The sequence below is a fragment of the Pleurodeles waltl genome, chromosome 6 (assembly GCF_031143425.1).
Source record: "Pleurodeles waltl isolate 20211129_DDA chromosome 6, aPleWal1.hap1.20221129, whole genome shotgun sequence".
NCBI lineage: Eukaryota > Metazoa > Chordata > Amphibia > Caudata > Salamandridae > Pleurodeles > Pleurodeles waltl.
Window position 1 is genome coordinate 753014669 of NC_090445.1, and position 21973 is coordinate 753036641.

Below are 21973 nucleotides of genomic sequence, written 5' to 3' on the forward strand. Positions count from 1 at the left end.
CCTCACTCACATGCATTTTAGTTGTTTTAAATCACTTGTAAAATCTGGTTTTACCAATCCAATGAGCTATTCATATAAAATATAGATCGGCTGTTTGCAGCAGACATATACACCCTCGGTACTACTTTATGGCGAGTCAAAAGCGCCACTAGACAAAACACCACTCTGTCTCCCTAGCAGGAACATTCATCACAAGAGTTATCTTGACATTATTACTGCTGCTTGAAAGCTGGAGCACAAGAAACTCTGCAGCAGGTGCTTTTAAATTGTAAGTTATTGCTAAACACAGCACGTGGGCACCCCTCCCCCCTCTCTCCAGGTCAGTCCCAGTGCGGCCGCACCGGTCGCACTGCCCTAAAGCCGTCCCTGGAGTGACTGAAATCATATGGGGCACGTGGCATTTCAGAGTGCCAATGGACTTACTGGACCCTTGAGGCTAGGCAGGTCTTTGGCCGGAGTGCGGCAAAGAAAATTGCATAGTGTTCCCATGACAGAATCAACATTGCAGAATGGTGGGCTGGGTATCGGTGCGGTGGCCAGCAGAAGAGTGACTGTAGATTGTTCGAGCGCTGAATTGTGACATTCACTACCGGAATGATTAAGTGGTCTAGGCTACTCACGTACACAAAGAAGGCGGCGTCTCACAGTGCATTTCGGTAAAGCGCCTCCCCTAAGAACATAAGACAAACTTTGTCACAGTCAAAAATATTTTTCCACTTCTAAATCCGTCTCTCAGCAGGAGGAATGTGGCAGAGACCAAGACAAAGGGGTTGCAAAAACAAAACTTCCAGCACAGACAGACAGCCGGGAGATCTCATCTACGGAGGTACCGTTCACAAACACTCAAGACCGAGCGAGAAGGCCCGGGCCTGCAGACCAGTGTTTCTCCCATTAGCCACCATCTCCAGGAGAACGACGTGGAGAGCCCTCAACAAAGGAAATCCTGAGAGTGCGAAGTTCCCCCCGTGACCAGCATGGATTCCATGATGGCAAAGGTAGAACAAACAAGGATTAGAGTTTCCCGAACATCTTGTAGAGTGACAATACTTTTAAAAAAACATATTTTTGATTTATTCTATAATGAGGTACTTGGGTCGCCCCAGACGAAATACAGTAATAAGTGACCATTGAGGGTCGACGTCTGGGATATCACATGTGTATTTGTTCAGATTCTAGGACCATGTCAAGCCTGAAGTGTAGATTGTGCATGTGTGAGTAAAACATATATTCCATGTCAAATGGATGCAGAGAAAGCCGGGTATCCGTCAGGTTCTAGGGACTTCTCCATGCTTTATGCGTTCATTGTTTCTCCCCACTATTGTCCCAAACCAAGTTTTATTTCAGTCAGTGCTTTAAATGGGCAGGTACCGTCCAGTACAGAGTACCTGCACTTCTTTATTTTGAAAGGGAGACTACTGGCCCTTGTCAGCACTGCTGTGATATATTTATGGGAGTGTGCCGACACTTCTCAGCAGAAAACAGGTACTTTAAATAGGGGCTACCGTCACTGCTATATTTCCAATTAAAGCACTGATTTCAGCTAAGTAAAACCATAAAAGCATACATTTAAAATGACAGCGGTATTTCTAAATTGAAGCCCTTCCATTGAATAAGGGGAATGTGGCCAGTGTTTGAAAGTCAAGGTTGAACAGTTCGAAAATGAGATGCCCCTGTTGGCCGTAAAGTGCTTAATTTAAAGCGTAATGTGCAGTCTCATTAGGAGTATGTAACCACATCCAAGTGAGTCTAAAATATAATTTTGGGATAGTTAAAAGAATTTCAGCACCAGTAATATATTTGATAAATCTGGTTATAAGCTAAGGATATGCTCCTTTAAAACTGAAGGTCAGAGAGTGACAAGCACGAATGTGGTGCAGATAGAAAAATGAGCCTAGTTATTTCCTGCGTTCAGAAGTTAAGGCTGGACATGTGCAGGCGATGGGAGCCAATGACTCTGTTTTATATTTACAAAGTCTGCATTCCTTAGATCTCGATGTTCGAGTCCAGCGTTAAAGAATATCCATGGTAGGATTTTAGGTCGCAGTGAACCGGATAAGAGTCTGCCAAATATTTTTGTGGGCGGTGTTGCTTATAGCTATTGATGACCAGCCAGGTGTGGCTTCTTCTGTGGAATATTCCTTTGTCGTTTTGAGAGTATAAATTATTCGTATTATTATTTATTGACCTTTAGAATACGGTAAACGATGTCGCAGATAAAATAAAATCGCCATGGGTTTTGTTGTGAGCAACCATCTAAGTTCATCTTTTAATGTAGATCCTTGTCTGTCTTTAATTTAAAACAATACTTGAGGAAGCTCGCTTTCAGGGCCAGTTGTTTGTCTGTCAAGCCAAATTCCATTCGAATTTGCACTTGAGAGGTATATTTGGGGAGTTTTAAAAAGTGCCTGAAGTTATTACATTGCAGGGACTTTGCTACATTTTCCTGGAAAGGTTTCAAGACGACAGATATATTTAGCCTTGACAACTCTGAGACTGGAAATAAAGCATGTTATTTGAAAAGTTTTTATTAAGGTATTAAAGGCGAAGCATGGATGTGAGACATTTTGTCTTAGTGAGTCTCGCTGTTTTCTGCCCATATGGATGGACATATGTTTGTTTGGACACGTGTGCTGCTAGTTTATATAGGTATTCAAATTGTGATGTTGTGGTGCGTATAGGCTAGCCATTGTCACAGGCTTGCTGTCTAACATGCCCTTAACTATGACACACCTGCCTTCTGGGTCCATGCTCTGAGGAGATATCAACAAAGGGCACCCTTACCTTAATTCAAATTAGTGCAGGCCTGGCGTCTGCCGAGTAGGTCATGCACTGTATCTGGCCTCTACACTTTTTGTGTAGCCAAGCTCCTTCAGGCTTGATTAGGTCTGTTATTTGTATGTATATGCTACAACAACACATTCTTCTACATCAGTAAGTACGGATTTTGTACACTTTTGCCAATTTTCCCAAACATTCACAGTTATAAAATGTTACCTTTTAAAGAGCGTGATGTTGATCTTTATATGCTTACTTTATTATTGTTGGTATGTTTGAAATCTTTACTTTAACTCGTTACTCCGCCTACCCCTCCCCCCGAAGGATGGGCCTCCCTTTTGAAGACTACCTTGTGTATCTCAAGTGATCGTACTGGGTGGCTTGGTGGGTGAAATTTCTCTCTCTGTCATAACCATAATTAAGACACTTCCTTTCCTTGCATGTCAGGGAACTTAATGTGCCCATCCCCCAACTTCTTCTCACAATTAGATCAAGTGGTACACTCTTGGCGCTGCTTAGACATAATGTGTAGAGGGAGCATGTGTGATTAAACCTACAAAGGCTCCCTTTGTACCTTCTAGCTGTACAGCCCCATTTCCCTATCAATCAGCAAACACTAGCACAGCATATAGCGTAATCTTTTAAGGTTAACTCAATTGTTCACTGTTATTGGCGTGACTTGTGGTAGTTGTTTACTGTCCCCGTCTGACTTTTCACTATCTATCTGTTTATGACTGACTCCTGGGGTGTGACCTCTGTGTCCTATGCATCTCTTCTCCTGCCACTTGTCCTGCTACGCCACTTGAAACCTGCTCGGTTGTCACCTCCCTCTCAGCCTTTGTCTGTTCTTCCTTGTGGCTTGTGCAATTGAGTTGTTCCCGTTTTTTGTTTTTTTTTCGCTTTTCCTGCTTCTCCTGGCTGATGGAGCGAAGTGTGGTCTGCCTGCCCAATTGGAGAGGCTTACTTAATGTTTTACGTCTCTCTTAAAGAGGGTGAAAGTGATGCCAACGCTGATTCATTGTCCACCACCTTGTCTGATATTTTCTGTTTACTGGCTCTTAGTAAGGCAAGGTAAGGTCAGTGGCCTCAGTGTCCATCTTTGACTCTAAGGCATCTCAAGTTTCACGTATTGCGGCTAGAATGGCATCTATCCACATGGTGGGAGGCCATTCTTGACTACACACCTTGCTTTCGGGTGCTTGATTAGTGTCTTTTGCTTCTTACACCTGTTTCTGAAGGCCAATTGCTTTTGAAGGTTCTGGCATATGTTTTGATGGAGAGGGTAGGACACTTGGGTTGCTGTCCACCAGAACCCCTTGCTGCATTTCTTACTTCTACAAGCTTTTGCCAATATGAGGAAGAGGTCTTAAAGTTGTCTCTTGGGCGTTTTGTTGCTAAGTGGGCAAACAGCAGAAAGTATACTTGGCTGTAAAAGCCCTGTTTACCTTCTGCTCTGTTTCTGCAATTGATTTGCCATCATGACAATTGAGACTTGGTAGCAAGGGCGGTGCCAGTGGCACCAGATGTCAAATCTGGCGTTGCCAAAGTTCCCCTGTTTACACCTAATTGACTTTCATGTTGGTCAGAAAACTAAGCCTGATTATCTGGTCTGTCAAATCTTTTCAAATTGTTCAATCAATGGACAAAACACTTGAAAAAACATAGTAATGCCATTTACATATCGACTAAGCCAAAATGTAGAATTTGTGGCTTAGTTGAGAATTCGTTTTAGAAAGTGTTCAACTATGAGCACTTAGCTAAGTTGAGCATTTCAAGGGTATTTATGATGATATCATCTTGCTGCGAATAAAGGTTAGTTAGCACTCAATTACAAATGTTGTAGGGAAGGCTTGTACATAGGTACAAGACTCCCTGAGGTTACAATGTTTTCAGAGACAGTGATGCTCAAAACCCAGGCCCCGCTATCTACTGCAGAAAAGCTTCAGACCATGCGTTGCAGCTTCCCAAAGCATTCGTTTTTGATGTTTTACTTAGTTCTTAGTTTACGTATTTTCTGTATTCTTAATTCCCAACAAACATAACCAGATGTACTCCAGCTCTAACTTAACTTCCAAGACCACTACTTTACTATTATAAAGTACTGAATATTTGGATTTGCCCACCTGCGAATAAATGATAAAATGCTAATGTATGTAACCAGTTTTGCATAATTTGGTTAACCACTTTGCTCTCTACTTCTCTCAAGATTCGGTAGACATCTCTGTTGACTATCCCAGAAGCATCATCTATGCCTCTCGCGGCCCCTAAAACACTCGGGGGCTCCCTTCTCTTTGATTTGTCATCTTTAGTGGGCATAAGCAGTAAGACACCTTCCAGACCAGCTGCAGCTTCATCTCTAAGGTATCAAATACTCCTCTCTAGATGGATGTGCCCAGCGGAGCTCTAATTAGTGCAACACAACATACTCACAGTACTTGATGGTTGTGATTGCTGTATTGATGACTTATTGATGTTAACCACCATTGCACCTAAAATGATTCTAGCAGCATTAGATCTACCCACCATTAGGCTTGCCACCTGACTCGTGTTCTACCAGCACCACCGGTACTCTGCTGTCCTGGCCGGTACAAAACACGCAAAATCACTTAAAGCCGGTATTTTTAACCTTTGTACGTACTTCAAAGATAAATAGAAAGCACTTTTAGATATGTTTGAGTGCTGTATAAATGATTCATGACTAACAATTAAAGTAAACAAATGCAGGAAAGTCATGTTACAAACAAATACATAAGGTTTTGTGTACGGTCCTATCACATCCAAGCCCTTGCAGAGTCCTAAAACAAAAACAAATGGCTGGTATTTTTCTCTTGGAAAGGTGGCAACCCTAACCACCATACTACTATAACTAGGGATGCCACCTGGCTGGTTTACCACCGGGCCGGTAAAATCACCTGAAGGCGGGAATTTTAGACCTTATCTGTGCATACTTCAAACTGCGAATATAAATAGTAAGGACATTTAAATGTGTTCTAGAGCTGCCTTAACGATCCCTGGCTTACAATTAAAATACTCAACGGCAGAAAAGTCATGCTGGAAATCATTACCTACAATTTTGTATTGTTTAATAGGCAGCCCTGGCCTTTGTAGACTCCCAAAACAATAACATAACGGCCGGCATTTTTCTCTTGGAAAGGTTGCAACCCTAACTCGGACCCCACCTTACTTGGCTGCTTTTATCAAAATCTGATTTTGATTCAAACCACTCAGTCTCTGGTATCTTCTATCATCAGTTTGAACAGGATGACAGACAGTCACATCCTCATGAGCCTAAGATCGTTTGTTGTGCTTCCAAAATTCTTTTTCCCATTATGTGGACGTCACAATATCAAACACCTGCTGGGAACTGGTCCGAGGCCACTCATTCATCTCACAGTCCAAATGGGGACAGGCTTGGACACGCCAAGCCAGCTACAGCCAGGACATTCCCTTCGAGATAAAAGGCAGGGCAATGGGGCGCCAAGTGTTTGGATCACCTGGAATGACGCACATTTTACGCGTCCTGTCTATAGGGTCAGCTAGCAGGCACACACTTCCTAATATTTGTTGTTTTTGGAAAAACACGAGTCGCGTCTATCCGTTCCATGATCTTTTCTCACTTCATCACCAATCACATATGTTGTTTTCACATATTTATTTATTACGGTCAGTAATATACATTCACTTTTTTCATCATCTTTGGAACATAAAAAGGTGGAGGCGCGCCTGTTCCATGTTTTCTGCAACAAGCCCTGCGCTCTGGGTTGGTGGCAGGAGTGCCGCCTAATTGAAATCTAAAATCAGGAACATATTGAAAAATAAGCGGTGTTTTTATGATAGGTTTGCCCCTACAGCATTTTTTCTGACAGCAAGTTGGAGCTGTGTTGTGTGTCTGAGGCACTTCCGGCAGCAGCAGATAGAAACAACACATCGACAAGAAAACATTATTTTAATGAGGCAAGTAGCAGTTCCTCTAGATATTTCAATGTTATTAGCCACCAATTACTCTAGGGGGGAGGAAATATGGCTCTCCTAACGCAAATAGTCTAATGTCAGAGGGCTTTCAACTCGACCGTTATTATAAATAAAATAACAGTCTTACAAAAGTCCCAAGCCGTAGTTGATGGGTCATCCGACTGGGTCAAGCAAGCACTCCATAGCTGTAGTACCAGAGAATTTAAAAACCTTAACATTGCAATGTCATCACTTGCTGTGGATATCAGCCATTGATCATTAGTGTTCCCAAGAGTTCTGTTGCCGGTATCTTCTCCAGGGCTCTTCTTGTAAGTCACAAATACATAAATACTCAGGGGCGGCTGGTAACATTAAAAAGTGGTGGGGTGAGCGGAGTGCCCCACCTCTTCCCTAAAAAGAAAATAATTCACCCACATCATCCAAAAGCCCTTAATAAAATACCCCCTTCCTCAAAAGCCCAAGATAAAATACCTCCCCTCCAAAAGCCCATAATAAAACAACCCCCCCCCTCCAAAAGCCCTTGTTAAATTAAAATAAAAGGTACTTACCGACAGCAGCATGTCCTCCTATGTTTTCTGTAAACTGCAGTCTGCTCTGGAGCTCCCCTGATCAATACAGACACTATTATCATGCTGTTAACTGGCATGAGAGAAGCTCCTGGGTTGGATGGAGCGGCCTGGTTGGACGCTCCTTCAGGTTGTGGAGGCCTGTGTTTGGTCTCCACCCAGGTGTCTTAAGACAGCTGAGTGGAAAGCTTCAAAGTGCGCATGTCACTTTCACCGGAGCAAAACAGCCGGCCAAAGTGACATGCGCAGTTTGGAGTGTCCACTCAAGGCAGTGCTCCAGTCCTCTGCTGCCAATCAGCAGCAGAGTACAACCCCATGTCTTTTGCCTTGTGGTCGGGGGGCACTGCAGCACACATGGAGGGAAAAAGATAAAATGGCAATGAAATCATTGCGTTGCCGTTTTAGGGTTTTCACCTGTGGCACACAGTGGGGAGAGGGGGTGACGCTCCCCTGCCCTCACAGAAAAACTAATGCTGTAAATACTACCTTTGTTACTGGCGTCACACTACCACCATCGATTGTATAGTACTGCATTATGCTATTTATTTAGAGTTTACTGCCCCTATGTGGGATGCTGAAGCATTTATCCACGAGTAGCACCCTGCATCGTTTGGTTGTGTGTGGTTGAAAGTGTGTTGTCTTTTTGCCTTTGTAGCAAGTGTTTCCATATCATGCGTGATGAGCATCGTGTGGTGGAATGCAGCACATGGTGGTGTGATGTATGAGGAATTATGAGACATATGTGCATGTTGTAGTTAATGGTGTGTTGGGAGCTCTGATTAGCTCTGCAGGTCCCTTTATTGTGTTTGAATTTTCATTTTTTTATCCTCAATATGATTTCATATACTAGCTGTGGCAGAAGATCGTCCATTCTGAAATCTTAAAAATCTGGGGGAAGTAACCAGTGAAGAGAAAGAGTAAGGAGGTTCCCTTATTGTCTCAGCAAGGGGACTCCTTTGCCGTGGCACCACCTATTTAAAAAACGTTAACATAGCAATGGTATCACCTGCTGTTCACACCAACCATTAATTTGATATACTAAACACCCATGGCCCATTCAGAAAGTCATTTATGAGTAAGAAAGGAAATACTTCTAACTATTGTATTTATAATTAATAAGCACATTTACCACTGTTTAGTAAATGTGGTGTTGGTAAAGAAGAGTTTATCGTCTAAAATGGGAAGTGCAAATGGAAAATCAAGGAGGGGCGGGGGGTATGCAAACTCTCCAACAGAGGTGTTAAGGATTCACAATTCACAAACGCTGCACCGATATGAAGTCAGGTGGTACTATCATCAGGCACAAATGTATTACAGCCCAGCCCTGAAGTAAATAACATGCCACATCTAGCCACTCCAGGAACTGCAAGTGAATCACATAGAAACCAAGTGAGCCAGGGAATAACATTAACAACACAAAGGGTAAAAAAGAAATAGAAAAAAGACAAACAGAAAAACAGGCCACACACACCAACAGTTATCACACATTCAGCATACTCGTAGACACGAGGCACAAAAAAAGGAAAAATATAAAAATTAAACAAAAGTTATACACTGGTGCAGTGCACAATTGATTATGCCACACTTTTTACATGACGTCAGGAATTCGAAATTAGAGGCATCGCACCTAAATTGAGTGAGTTTTTCTTGGATAACTAGGATCAAATTGTCACACTAGCCCACGTTAGGATTGAGGTAACGATCAGCTGCAGTACGCAGGGAGCTCAGTGTTTTCCTCGATGTTAATCAACACCTACATGCTGCACACGACTGCAGTCCCTAGTGCCCAATACTATATGTACAATGATCAGACCCGGCCGACTTATCCCACCAAGTTTTCAGTCAGGTCAGTAATGGCTCCTTGAATCTCTTCCACGAACGTCTTGGCAGTGGTGCACTGCTGGATGTCACCTCTTAAACGTAATCCAGTGAACACAGAGCTCCTTTTCACCAGAATAAACTTAGACAAATAGAATATGTCTGTCCAGTTAGAAACTATGATTTCTCCTTAAGTTCCATCTAATTCTCCACTGAACCTAGGGATTTATTTTGATTCCAACCAGTCCCTTGAAGCGCCGATATGAAAAGTTACTTGCAAACGCTTCAGGTAAATACATGTGCTAAAAACGTTTATTATGTATTATTAAAGATCAGCGTATACCTGCTGTGGATGCTCTGATTCAATCTCGCCTTGGTTATGCCTACTTGATATATCTTGACTCCAACTGGTGCACACTTTGAACCGTGGCTCCTAACTGGGAGCAGGAGAAGGGATCACATTAATCACATCTTTAAAGTTTTTACTGGCTCCTGATTAGTCAATGCATTCCATTTAAAACGCAAGTTATACTTCACTGCTCCTTACCTATTGTCTTCTAAGAGTCTGTAGTGGGTTCCTCGATGACCCTGATAGTATTAAGACATTAATGATACATGAAACACTATGGCGGTCATTCTGACCGCGGCGGTCGGCGCCCGCCAAGCGGTTCCCGCCGAAAGACCGCTCCGCGGTCAAAAGACCGCGGCGGCCATTCCGGTTTTCCCGCTGGGCCGGCGGGCGACTGCCAGAAGACCGCCGGCCGGCCCAGCGGGACAGCCCCTTCAACAATGAAGCCGGCTCGGAATGGAGCCGGCGGAGTTGAAGGGGTGTGACGGGTGCAGTGGCACCCGTCGCGATTTTCACTGTCTGCACAGCAGACAGTGAAAATCTTTGTGGGGCCCTGTTAGGGGGCCCCTGCACTGCCCATGCCAGTGGCATGGGCAGTGCAGGGGCCGACAGGGGCCCCACGGCACCCGTTCCCGCCATCCTGGTTCTGGGGATGGACACCGCCAGAAACAGGCTGGCGGGAAGGCGCTCGGAATCCCCATGGCGGTGCTGCAAGCAGCGCCGCCATGGCGGATTCCCTGGGCCAGTGGGAAACCGGCGGGAAACTGCCGGCTCCCCTTTTCTGACCGCGGCTTTACCGCCGCGGTCAGAATCGCCCAGGAAGCACCGCCAGCCTGTTGGCGGTGCTTCCGCCGCACTCCGCCATGGCTGTCATGGACCGCCAAGGTCAGAATGACCCCCTATGTCCTTTTCAAGTGTTTTTTATTTATCCCTCAGGATGTGGTTTAAATGATTCTTCCAATTCCTTTATTGTAGTGTGTAGGGTCTTTTCTTTGGTGGTAGTCCGGGAAGTAACTCTATTTCTCCTTTTCTCTTCTAGGTTCTACTTCTGGGATATCTGCGCGCTGGACGTGGTGGTCCGGATGGTCAGGATGGCTCCGTTGCCGACATCGGTGTTGGACCCCGGTAATAAAGAAAGAGGTAAGTGTGAGTGTTCTGGGGATTACGTTGGGGTTAGATTAGTAGTAAGGAGTGTGACAGGAAGGGGTTGATGTGTAGCAATGTAAGTGACGGGTGGTGACCGGGTCGGGATTTGGCAAAAACAACCAAGAACCCACCAGTGCTCTGTGTGCAACCAAGAATTAAGTAACCGTCGGGGTGTTTTGTAGGACTGTTGTATAGCACAGTCCCTAACTGGGTGTGATTAGAGTTACATGCACTCTATTTTTATTACTTGTTTCCATGGACCCCTACCTCGAGTCCCTCCCCTGCTATACTCCCCTCACTCCCGTTCCTGCTCCAAAAAGGCAAATAACTGAATCGGAGACCCGATCGTACCTGGGAAGGCCACGCCCCTCCAAGGACGTGGCTGGTCAGTTCGTCTAGTGGTCTCCGTTGAAGGGTGCTCTCTCCTCCCAGCCCCTTGTTCCGTTCCTCACCTCGCTCTGGTTTGTTGTTCTCGTCGTTCCTATCGTCGCGTCCCACCTCCTAGTCTCTGTGGCTCCGCTCACTTCCGATTTCACTCTGCGTCTCTTCCTGCTTTCTTGACTCGCTCTTCCCCTCTTCCTCCGTCTTCCTTCCTTTTGTGTCCTGCAACAATGATCCAACCCGGATATCCGGGTTGAGAGTTACTTCCTGGTGGTCGCCGCTCTGTGTTGTACCCCCGGGGCACTCCCTATGCGGGCCGGGGGTCAGTGTTGTAACCGGCAATGTAATGACCTGGTTACAGAGTCATGGCAACTAAATGATTGTCTTATGCACCCAGCAACACCTTAAGATTAGGAAGACAATGGATACTTCAAATCCCTAAGACAAGGTCTTTTTCATTTGGTGATGGGGCCTACTCAGTAGCTGAAGGAAAAGCCTGAATCAATCTCCCCCTTGCGCTCCAGCCACTTTCCTCCATTCAGGCTTTGGCCAGACAAAGGAAGACTCTGCTTTTCAATTATTAAGTGTTAAGTAGCTTCTCATAACCCTTCTGTAGGAAAATGGCTTCCTGTTGCAGTTACCCCCCACATTTTGCCTAGTATTGATGCTGACTTGACTTGAGAGTGTACTGGGATCCTGCTAACCAGTCCCCAGCACCAGTGTTCTTTCACTAAAAATGTACTTTTGTTTCCACAATTGACACACCTCTTGCACACAGATAAGACACTTGTAAAAGGTACCAGTGGTATTAAGGGCCATGTGACTAGGGAAGGTCCCTAAGGGTGGCAGCATGTTTTGTGCCACCCTGAGGGACCCCTCACCCCTCACCTAACCCATGCACACAGCCATTGCAGATTGTGTGTGTTGGTAGGGAGAAAAAGGCAAAGTTAACACTAACCTCTGTTAACACAACTTCTGCTCGACCACACTACCACAAAATAGAGCATTAGTATTATCTAATTTTGCCACTATCAACCTCTAAGGGGAACCCTTGGACTCTGTGCACACTATCTCTCACTTTGAGATAGAATATACAGAGCCAACCTCCCACATTGATGGCAGCGGTGGGATCAAAGACTTTGCATTTGCTGGACTACTCAGCCAATACCTGATCACACAACTAAAATTCCCAAAACTGCCATTTGTGCAATTTGACTATTTTTCAAAACATTTTTAAGTCCTGCTAGGGCCCTGTGTACGTCCCTGTTAGCATTTTTTTTAAATGTAAAAGTCTGTAAGAGTTGGGATTTTAGTTCTAGAAGTAGTTTTTAGATTCTTAAAAAATAATCCCAACTTTTAGAGTCATAATGAGTCAAACAGATGAGACAGTGATGGAACTCAACCTCACCCCTTATCTGCATCTAGAGATGTCAGAGTTAAGGTCTCTCTGTAAGACAAAAAAGATAAAAACTGGGTCCAACCCTACTTGGCAGAGTTCACAAGGGACCACACCTCTGATATGGAGGATACTCCTTCAGATGGGGAAATTAGTGAACAGGAGGATGAACTACCCCCTCCTGTCCTAAATAGGGAGGACAGGGCTCCTAGAACCCTGTCCCCAGAAATCATAGTCAGAGAGCCTGGTTCTTCCACAAGGAAGTCCAGTGCCTCTGTGAGCATTGAGGACAGCCTCAATGAAGAGGACATCCTGTTAGCCAGGATGGCAAACAGATTGGCTTTGGAGAAGCAGCTCCTAGCTATAGAAAGGGAAAGAAAAGAAATGGGTTTAACTCCCATAAATGGTGACAGCAACTTAAATAGGGTCAGAGAGAATATTGGCATCCTAAAAATCCCCAAAGGGATTGTAACTAAATATGAAAAAGGGAATGACATCACCAAATGGTTCACAGCTTTTGAGAGGGCTTGTGCAACCAGAAAAGTAATCAGATCTCACTGGGGAGCTCTCCTTTGGGAAATGTTTACTGGGAAGTGTAGGGATAGACTCCTCACACTCTCTGGTAAGGGTGCAGAATCCTATGACCTCATGAAGGCTACCCCGATTGAGGGCTTTGGATTCTCAATTGAGGAGTACAGGATTAGGTTCAGGGGGCTCACAAATCCTCGAGCCAGACCTGGGTTGATTTTGTTGAGTTCTCCGTCAAAACGCTGGATGGTTGGGTAACTGGAAATGAAGTGCATGACTATGATGGGCTTTATCATTTGTTTATGAAAGAACACATTTTAAGTAACTGCTTCAATTAAAATTTGCATCAATATCTGGTAGACCTAGGTCCAATTTCTCCCCAAGAATTGAGAAAGAAGGCAGACCACTGGGTCAAGACTAGGGTAACCCAAACCTCCACTGGGGGTGACCAAAAGAAAGGGGTTACAAAGCCTCCCCAGGAGAAAGTGGGTGACACTAGAAATAAAGAAAAAGAGTCCTCAGTAGGCCCCCAAAAACCTGTCCAGGTGGGTGGGCCCCAAGACACTATCCAAAACAAAGGTGCGTTCCAGGATAAGAAGTGGGATGCCACTAAGGCATGGTGCCACAACTGTAGACAGATAGGGCACCACACCAAGGACACTTCTTGTCCCAAAAACAAACCTCCTAGCAAAATCCCAGTGGTGGCCAGTGTAGCCATTGGGGATGACTTCTCAGATGAGGAGGTCCTCATACCCTTCAACTGAAGGAAGGGCCCAACATGTGAGTTGGAGATTCCAGAGGGAATTAGACACTTCCACCACCTACTGGTGAATGGAACCCCAGCAACTGCCCTGAGAGACACTTGTGCCAGCCACACTATTGTGCATGACAGGCTGGTGCTCTCAAACCATTACATACTATGTGAGACTGGCAGAGTAAGGGTTAGCCCAGACAAGGTAACTAATAGGTCTGTGGCTTTAGTGCCCCTAGAAGTGGGTGGGACGTTTAGCTGGAGAAGGTTGGTAGTCAGTACAGACATCTCCTTGATTGTCTCCTTGGAAATGACTACCCAGAGGTTAGTCAGAGCCCAAGAGAGGAACTGGTCCAGTGCCAGTCCTCTCCCAAGGTTTCTGGAGGCGCTGCCCCTGCAGTAACTGCAAGGAGGCCCTAGAAGAAAAGGAAAAGAAAACAGTGCAGGAAGGGTGGACATCCTTTAGCCAAGTTTCCAGCAAGCCAAGAAGATACTTCTCCAGTAGGGTAGAACTCCAAAAGTGGCACTAGTAAAGTCCAACCTGACCCACAAGACGTCCTGGCTAGTCAGGCAACTGTTATGCATGAGTGGGTGGCTCCTCAGCTAACAGAAAAAAAGAGTGGAAGAAGGGTGTTGACTACAATATGTGGTAACCCTCCACTCTACCACAGCAGACAGGCACCCTGAATCCAAAGAAGCCTGTAAGTTAGCCCCTTCCCTTGTTGGTGAAGAGCTAAAGTTGTGGTTCTGGGCACTGACAAATGTCAGTGGCCTCTGCTGGGTGTTAGCCTTTATGGCTGCACTGTCCTTGACATGGTGGTCTGACCCCATGCCTAATAGCAAGTTAAGCCCCCTAACCAAGTTGGTCATGGTAGGGTTACTCCAGCTATGGGTAACCTCTTTGGGTAAGCTAGGGGTGACCCTGGCTAAGATAAGATTAGCAGAGGTGGGTACCTCTAACCCCAAAATAGAGAGAATGGGTGAAGTGTTAGGGTTTGTGCACAGCAAAGAGCATGTCCCCTCTCACTGCACTAGTGGGTTCTGTAATAGCTCCCTTTTAAAATTACTATTGAAAGCCTTCCTTGTTATCTCACCTCCCCCCCCCCCCAGGCTTCTGTATATGTTGTTTAATGTGCTGTTTTGTTTACACATTGGGCCTTGCTTTTACCAAGGCTTCTTTAAAACACTCCTCTCTAGGCCATGTGTTAATTTAACTCATTTGCATAATAACTGAAACTCTGCACACCTTTCAAGAACATGTGCAGCATGTGAGGACCACACCCAGCTCTTCAAACCACACCCAGCTCTGCACACCTTTCAAGAACATGTGCAGCATGTGAGGACCACACCCAGCCCTGTCTATAAAAGGCAGCCCTCGAGCCTCGCCCAGTGCTTGTGCTCGTCTACCTCCCGCTTACCTGAGGACAGATCCCTCGGCGCTGGCACTCCTGCTCTCTACAGACTTTCATTGGCTTCAATGGGCGCAGCTGCTGGCTCTTCCTTCTTCCGGTTTCCGGTTCCTCCTTGCCTCAGCCTCTCTCCTACAAGCAACCTGCAAAAGAGAAAGAAGACAAGGTTAGACTGATCAGTATCTCTTGCCAGCAACCAGTAAGTGCAAAACTTTTATTACCTGAAAGAACTTTGACAACAATTTCTGGATTCATGTATAGACAATTTGAAACAAGATACCTTCCAGGAACATTGTGATTCAAACTCTTTGTTACAACAATACTTTGCGGAACTTTGTGAAGCAAACATTTTTTTATGGAACTTTTAAGAATCTAACCGTGGAAACCATTAACAGCAAGGCAAACAGTAAATCAAGGACTTGCACAAATTACATGCTGTATTTTGACGTAAAAGTACAGTATTTGTTTTATAAAAGATTCTGGAATATGGGAAAAGTGAGTCTGCTATTGGCAATTTAGGCTTTAGTTATATTAAGATGAATGTTTGATATTGATAATTCTGATAACGGTATTTGTTTAATGTTTTAGAAGCTTTAGAGTAATAGAAAGCACATCCCAGAGCAGTAACACATTCCAAACCTGGAAACTAGAGACCAGGATCCAAGAGGTACTTTTAGAAGAAAATTTCTAATAAATAAAGGGATAGTCAGGAACCCAGTTAGGAATAGGATGTACTTATCTGTTCTTTGTTTATGTTTCATTAGGCACCAGTTTCTACCGAAGTCAGAGAGGGCCGCAGATTTGTGCAGCACTTCAACAGTGGAAACGCCAGAACGGTATTGTCTCTTTATTTTATCCACTTCCCCCCTTCCCTTGAGCTTCTGTTCTTAGTGCACTGTTTTAAAAACTAGTGTGCTGGAACAAGCAGTTTCAGGGTGGGGTCGGATTGTCTTCAACCTCCATCAGAACTGAACAAGGACTCAGGTGAGCTGGGCTTTGACAGAAGCACAAGCCTTAAATAAAAAAAAAAAAATCAGTTCTGGTGGACGATGAATATCGGGGAAGAAATAGAGGGCATTGACGTCACGGAAATGGCGCAGGCCCTAAATGAGGACTTGGCTCATAATGAATCAGTGTCTGGCATCTTGCAACATATGCAAGAGGAAATAGAGAGATTAAAGATGGAGAATACCTCTTTAAAACAGGATTTAAGCAGGTATAAATTTAGGGTATCTCAGTGGAACACAGCTTTTACGCCTTTGTTTAAAACCTCCTCAGAGACAGGGGCGCCATCAAAACATACAACTTTGCCTCCCCCAGTTGAGGTCACTGTTAATGTTCCTAATGCTGTGCACTTAGCAGCACCTGAACGTTTTCATGGAGATAGTACCAAATTCCATGTTTTTATCAATCAATGTCAATTACACTTCGTTTGTAAGCCACAACAGTTCCCTACTGATGCTACGAAAGTGGCATTCGTCTTGTCTTATTTGGGTGGCACAGCAGCCAATTGGTCAATTCCTTTCGTGGAGAGAGATGATCCCATCCTCCATAATTGGAATCAATTTAAACGTACCATGACCAGCCTTTGTGCAAAACACACTTTCATGCAGGCAAGTAATAATGAGCTTTTAAATCTTAAACAAGGTAACAAGGATTTATTGACCTATCTCACTAGTTTTAATCGTTTACTCACCGAGACAAACTGGCCAGAAGAAAAGCGTGTCTACCTTTTCTATAAAGGTTTGAGAGACGAGTTAAAAGACGCGCTGGCTCATATCGTTGATTTGCCAGAAGACTATTCGGACTTTGTAGATTTAGTTGTGAAATTAGAACATAGACTAGGAGAAAGAAAGGGAGATAAATACAAACTGGAATCACGGTTAACTTGTATTAGACACGAGAAGAAAGACCCAGATAATAAACTCCCTGAACCTGAGCCTATGCAAATAGGGACACTCAGAGGTTCACTCACATCAGAGGAAAAAGAAAGAAGGAGAAAACTTCAATTATGTTTATATTGTGGAAGGGCAGGTCACTTTGCCAGAGAATGTCCAGTAAAGCCTAAAAATCCACGAAAGGGTGCTGTTTCCTCCACCTCCTCAACTGAATCGGGAAACGATTAAGCTCGACAAGGGGAGAGGTTACTTGTTCGAGAAAACATCTTAATCAAACCTCTAATGCTGCAGCCTTCATGGTACCGCACATACCTAGACATTTCATAATTCAGGTCGTTTTAATTGTTACTACCCAAGTGAGGCATTCTCTCCCTGTCATACTGGACTCAGGCGCGACAGGAAATTTTGTGGATAATAAGTTAGCTGAAAACTTAGGACTTCCTATGTGCCTAAAGCCTTGTCCAGAAGCAGTATGTGCAGTGGATGGGTCAGAATTGACCTCTGGATTAATCACAAAACAAACAAGTCCACTTGTTATGGTCTGTCAGAACGGGCATACAGAGGTGATTAGCTTTGATCTGATAGATACTCCTAATTTTGGTTTGATTCTCGGGGTACCCTGGTTAACAACTCATAACCCAAAAATTTATTGGGTGAATAGAAATGTTACTTTGGATTCCTCTTTCTGTAGAACCAATTGCTATCAAGAAGCAGGTACAGAACAGAGCACAGTATTACACTGTGCTAGTGTTATACAAGATGAACCAAGTCTCCCTCCTGAATATTCTGACTTTAAAGACGTCTTTGATCCAGTAAAGGCTAGTGTGCTACCCCCACATAGGTCTTATGACTGTCGTATAGATCTTATCCCAGGGGCCCCTTTACCTAATAACAGAGTATATGCTTTGACTGACGAAGAAACCAAATACTTAAGAACCTACCTAGATGACCTACTACAGTCTGGGTTCATCCGTCATTCCACATCTCCGGTGTCATCTCCACTCTTTTTTATCCCGAAGCCGGATAAATCCCTGCGCGCGTGTATCGATTATAGAGGACTAAATAAGGCTACAAGAAAGAATAAATATCCTCTTCCTCTAATACCTGTGTTGTTGGATCAGTTAAGACATTCTACTGTATACACTAAACTAGATCTGCGGGGAGCTTACCACCTGGTCCGAGTAAAAGAGGGGATGAGTGGAAGACAGCTTTCAAGACAAAGTTTGGTTTATTTGAGTACACAGTAATGCCCTTTGGGTTATGTAATGCCCCTGCGGCCTTTCAGTTCTTTATAAATGAGGTCCTACACGAATTCCTGGACGTTTGTGTCATAGTATACATAGACGACATCCTCATTTACTCTAAGAACTCAGAAGAACATACCCAACATGTTTGTGCAGTATTATCAAAGTTAAAAGAAAATCATCTTTTTGCTAAGTTAGAAAAGTGTACTTTTAATGTCAGCAAGGTGGACTTTTTAGGATACTGCCTGTCACCTCAAGGAATAACTATGGATGTAAAGAAAATCAGTGCTATTGCTGATTGGCCAGAACCATCCTCTGTAAAAGATATTCAGAAATTTCTGGGTTTCGCCAATTTTTATAGGAGGTTTATTGCACATTTCGCAGACATTGTGGCCCCAATAACTACCTTGTTGCGGAAAGGGCAACGATTTCTTTGGACTGATGAGGCGGCACACGCCTTTCAACTCCTAAAACAAAAGTTCACTTCAGCCCCAATTCTGAAATATCCTGATCCTGACTTGCCTTTTTTTGTTGAAGCGGATCTTCACAAGTAGCTTTAGGAGGAGTTCTCTCTCAACGAGATGCAGTAGATGGCCAGTTACATCCTATAGCCTTCTATTCCAAAAAGTTATTACCAGCTGAACAAAATTACACTGTGGCTGAAAGGGAACTACTAGCTATCAAAGTAGCCTTTTCAGAATGGAGGCACCATTTAATGGGAGCCAAGTACCCAGTTACAATCTTTTCTGACCATAGGAACCTACAGTTTTTTGGATCACTTAAAGCACTAACACCACGTCAGATGCGCTGGTTAAGTTTTTTTAGCACATTTGACTTTGTAATAACCTATAGACCAGGTGCACAACAAATTCAATCTGATGTGTTATCTAGATACGGACATCCTTCAGACATGAAACAAGATAAAATAGGAGAACCCATTATTCCTCCCCAAAAGTTTTTGGCACCAGTACAACAGAAGGATTTCATCACAGATCTATATAATGCACACATGCAAATAGCACCTCAGGATTGGTTAAAAGATTCCCATAACACAATACAACGAGGTTTATTGTATCACGACAACATGCTGTTAGTGCCCACCTCTGAATTACAAACACAGGGGATAATTTGGCATCACGCCTCACCGTTGGCAGGTCATCCTGGTTGGGTAAAAACCCTGGAAAATGTGCAAAAACACTTTTGGTGGGACACTATAAGAAAGGACATTAAGCAATTTGTCACTACCTGTCCAATTTGTGCAAGACATAAATCTTCTCATAAGGCCCCTGACGGTTTGTTAATACCAATGCCAACACCCAAGCAACCTTGGCACACTGTGAGCGTGGACTTTATTGTAGGTTTACCACCTGTAAAATCTTTCACAACAGTGTTGGTTATAGTGGATTTTTTATCTAAAATGGCACATTTTGTACCATTACGGAAATTACCCACGGCTGCAGAATTTGCCGATATTTTTATAAGGGAAATTGTGCGTTTACATGGTTTGCCAAGCAAAGTGGTGTCAGACCGAGGGAGCCAGTTCAACTCTAAATTTTGGAAAAAATTATGTAAAAAACTGAAAATAGATGTGGCATTATCCACTGCTTTCCACCCAGAGACAGATGGACAGACTGAACGACTGAACCAAACCTTACTTCAAACGCTACGTTGTTTATTGGCTGATTATTCTAGTGAATGGTTGGAAGCTCTCCCTGTAGCGGAGTTTGTTTATAATAATACTGAGCATTCAGCTCTACTTTGCTCACCATTCTATTTCTTGCAGGGGTATCATCCAAGAGCTATACCCATTTTGTTAGAAGATTCTCTGTTACCTACAGTAACGGATAGACTAACAAGGTTAGGTGACATACAAGACAAAGCCAGGAAACATTTATTAAAGTACAAGGAAAGCATGAAAAGACAAGCAGACAAACACAGATCTGAGGCCCCAATGTATAAAATCGGTGACAAGGTATGGCTCTCCACAAAGAACCTAAACATAGAGGGATCCCGAAAGCTGCAACCACGTTTCATTGGACCCTTTAGTATAACTGCCATAGTAAACCCGGTAACAGTAAAATTAGATTTACCAAAAGAATATCCAGTACATACTACATTCCATGTGTCCTTGCTTAAGCCGTACAATCCAAAAACCCGACCTGAACCACCACCTCCACCCATACCAATTAAGGGAAATCTAGAATATGAAGTGAAAAGCATAAAAGACTCAAAAAGAATTAGGGGACGTCTGTTTTATTTAGTAGAATGGAAAGGATATGATGAATCTGAGAATTCATGGGAACCAGCATCATATGTACATGCCCCACAGCTGATTAGACGGTTTTATTTAAAAAATCCAGGAAAACCCCGTCCTGTAGGAGGGCCTTTGAGGGGGGCAACTGTTAGGGTTTGTGCACAGCAAAGAGCATGTCCCCTCTCACTGCACTAGTGGGTTCTGTAATAGCTCCCTTTTAAAATTACTATTGAAAGCCTTCCTTGTTATCTCACCTTCCCCCCCCCCCCCAGGCTTCTGTGTATGTTGTTTAATGTGCTGTTTTGTTTACACATTGGGCCTTGCTTTTACCAAGGCTTCTTTAAAACACTCCTCTCTAGGCCATGTGTTAATTTAACTCATTTGCATAATAACTGAAACTCTGCACACCTTTCAAGAACATGTGCAGCATGTGAGGACCACACCCAGCTCTTCAAACCACACCCAGCTCTGCACACCTTTCAAGAACATGTGCAGCATGTGAGGACCACACCCAGCCCTGTCTATAAAAGGCAGCCCTCGAGCCTCGCCCAGTGCTCGTCTACCTCCCGCTTACCTGAGGACAGATCCCTCGGCGCTGGCACTCCTGCTCTCTACAGACTTTCATTGGCTTCAATGGGCGCAGCTGCTGGCTCTTCCTTCTTCCGGTTTACGGTTCCTCCTTGCCTCAGCCTCTCTCCTACAAGCAACCTGCAAAAGAGAAAGAAGACAAGGTTAGACTGATCAGTATCTCTTGCCAGCAACCAGTAAGTGCAAAACTTTTATTACCTGAAAGAACTTTGACAACAATTTCTGGATTCATGTATAGACAATTTGAAACAAGATACCTTCCACGAACATTGTGATTCAAACTCTTTGTTACAACAATACTTTGCGGAACTTTGTGAAGCAAACATTTTTTATGGAACTTTTAAGAATCTAACCGTGGAAACCATTAACAGCAAGGCAAACAGTAAATCAAGGACTTGCACAAATTACATGCTGTATTTTGACGTAAAAGTACAGTATTTGTTTTATAAAAGATTCTGGAATATGGGAAAAGTGAGTCTGCTATTGGCAATTTAGGCTTTAGTTATATTAAGATGAATGTTTGATATTGATAATTCTGATAACGGTATTTGTTTAATGTTTTAGAAGCTTTAGAGTAATAGAAAGCACATCCCAGAGCAGTAACACATTCCAAACCTGGAAACTAGAGACCAGGATCTAAGAGGTACTTTTAGAAGAAAATTTCTAATAAATAAAGGGATAGTCAGGAACCCAGTTAGGAATAGGATGTACTTATCTGTTCTTTGTTTATGTTTCATTAGGCACCAGTTTCTACCGAAGTCAGAGAGGGCTGCAGATTTGTGCAGCACTTCAACAGTGGAAACGCCAGAACGGTGTTGTCTCTTTATTTTATTTTATCCACTTCCCCCCTTCCCTTGAGCTTCTGTTCTTAGTGCACTGTTTTAAAAACTAGTGTGCT

The 21973-nt window shown here is 43.8% G+C and overlaps 1 long non-coding RNA gene across 1 annotated transcript in view; it reads left to right on the forward strand.

Moving 5' to 3' along the window:
- Positions 1-821: 821 nt before the first annotated feature.
- LOC138302036 (uncharacterized) overlaps positions 822-21973 on the forward strand; it is a 35237-nt gene continuing 14085 nt past the window's right edge. The window contains exons 1-2 of the long non-coding RNA XR_011205234.1: positions 822-995; positions 10520-10620. This is a non-coding gene — a long non-coding RNA (uncharacterized lncRNA). The remainder of the gene's footprint in view (positions 996-10519; positions 10621-21973) is intronic.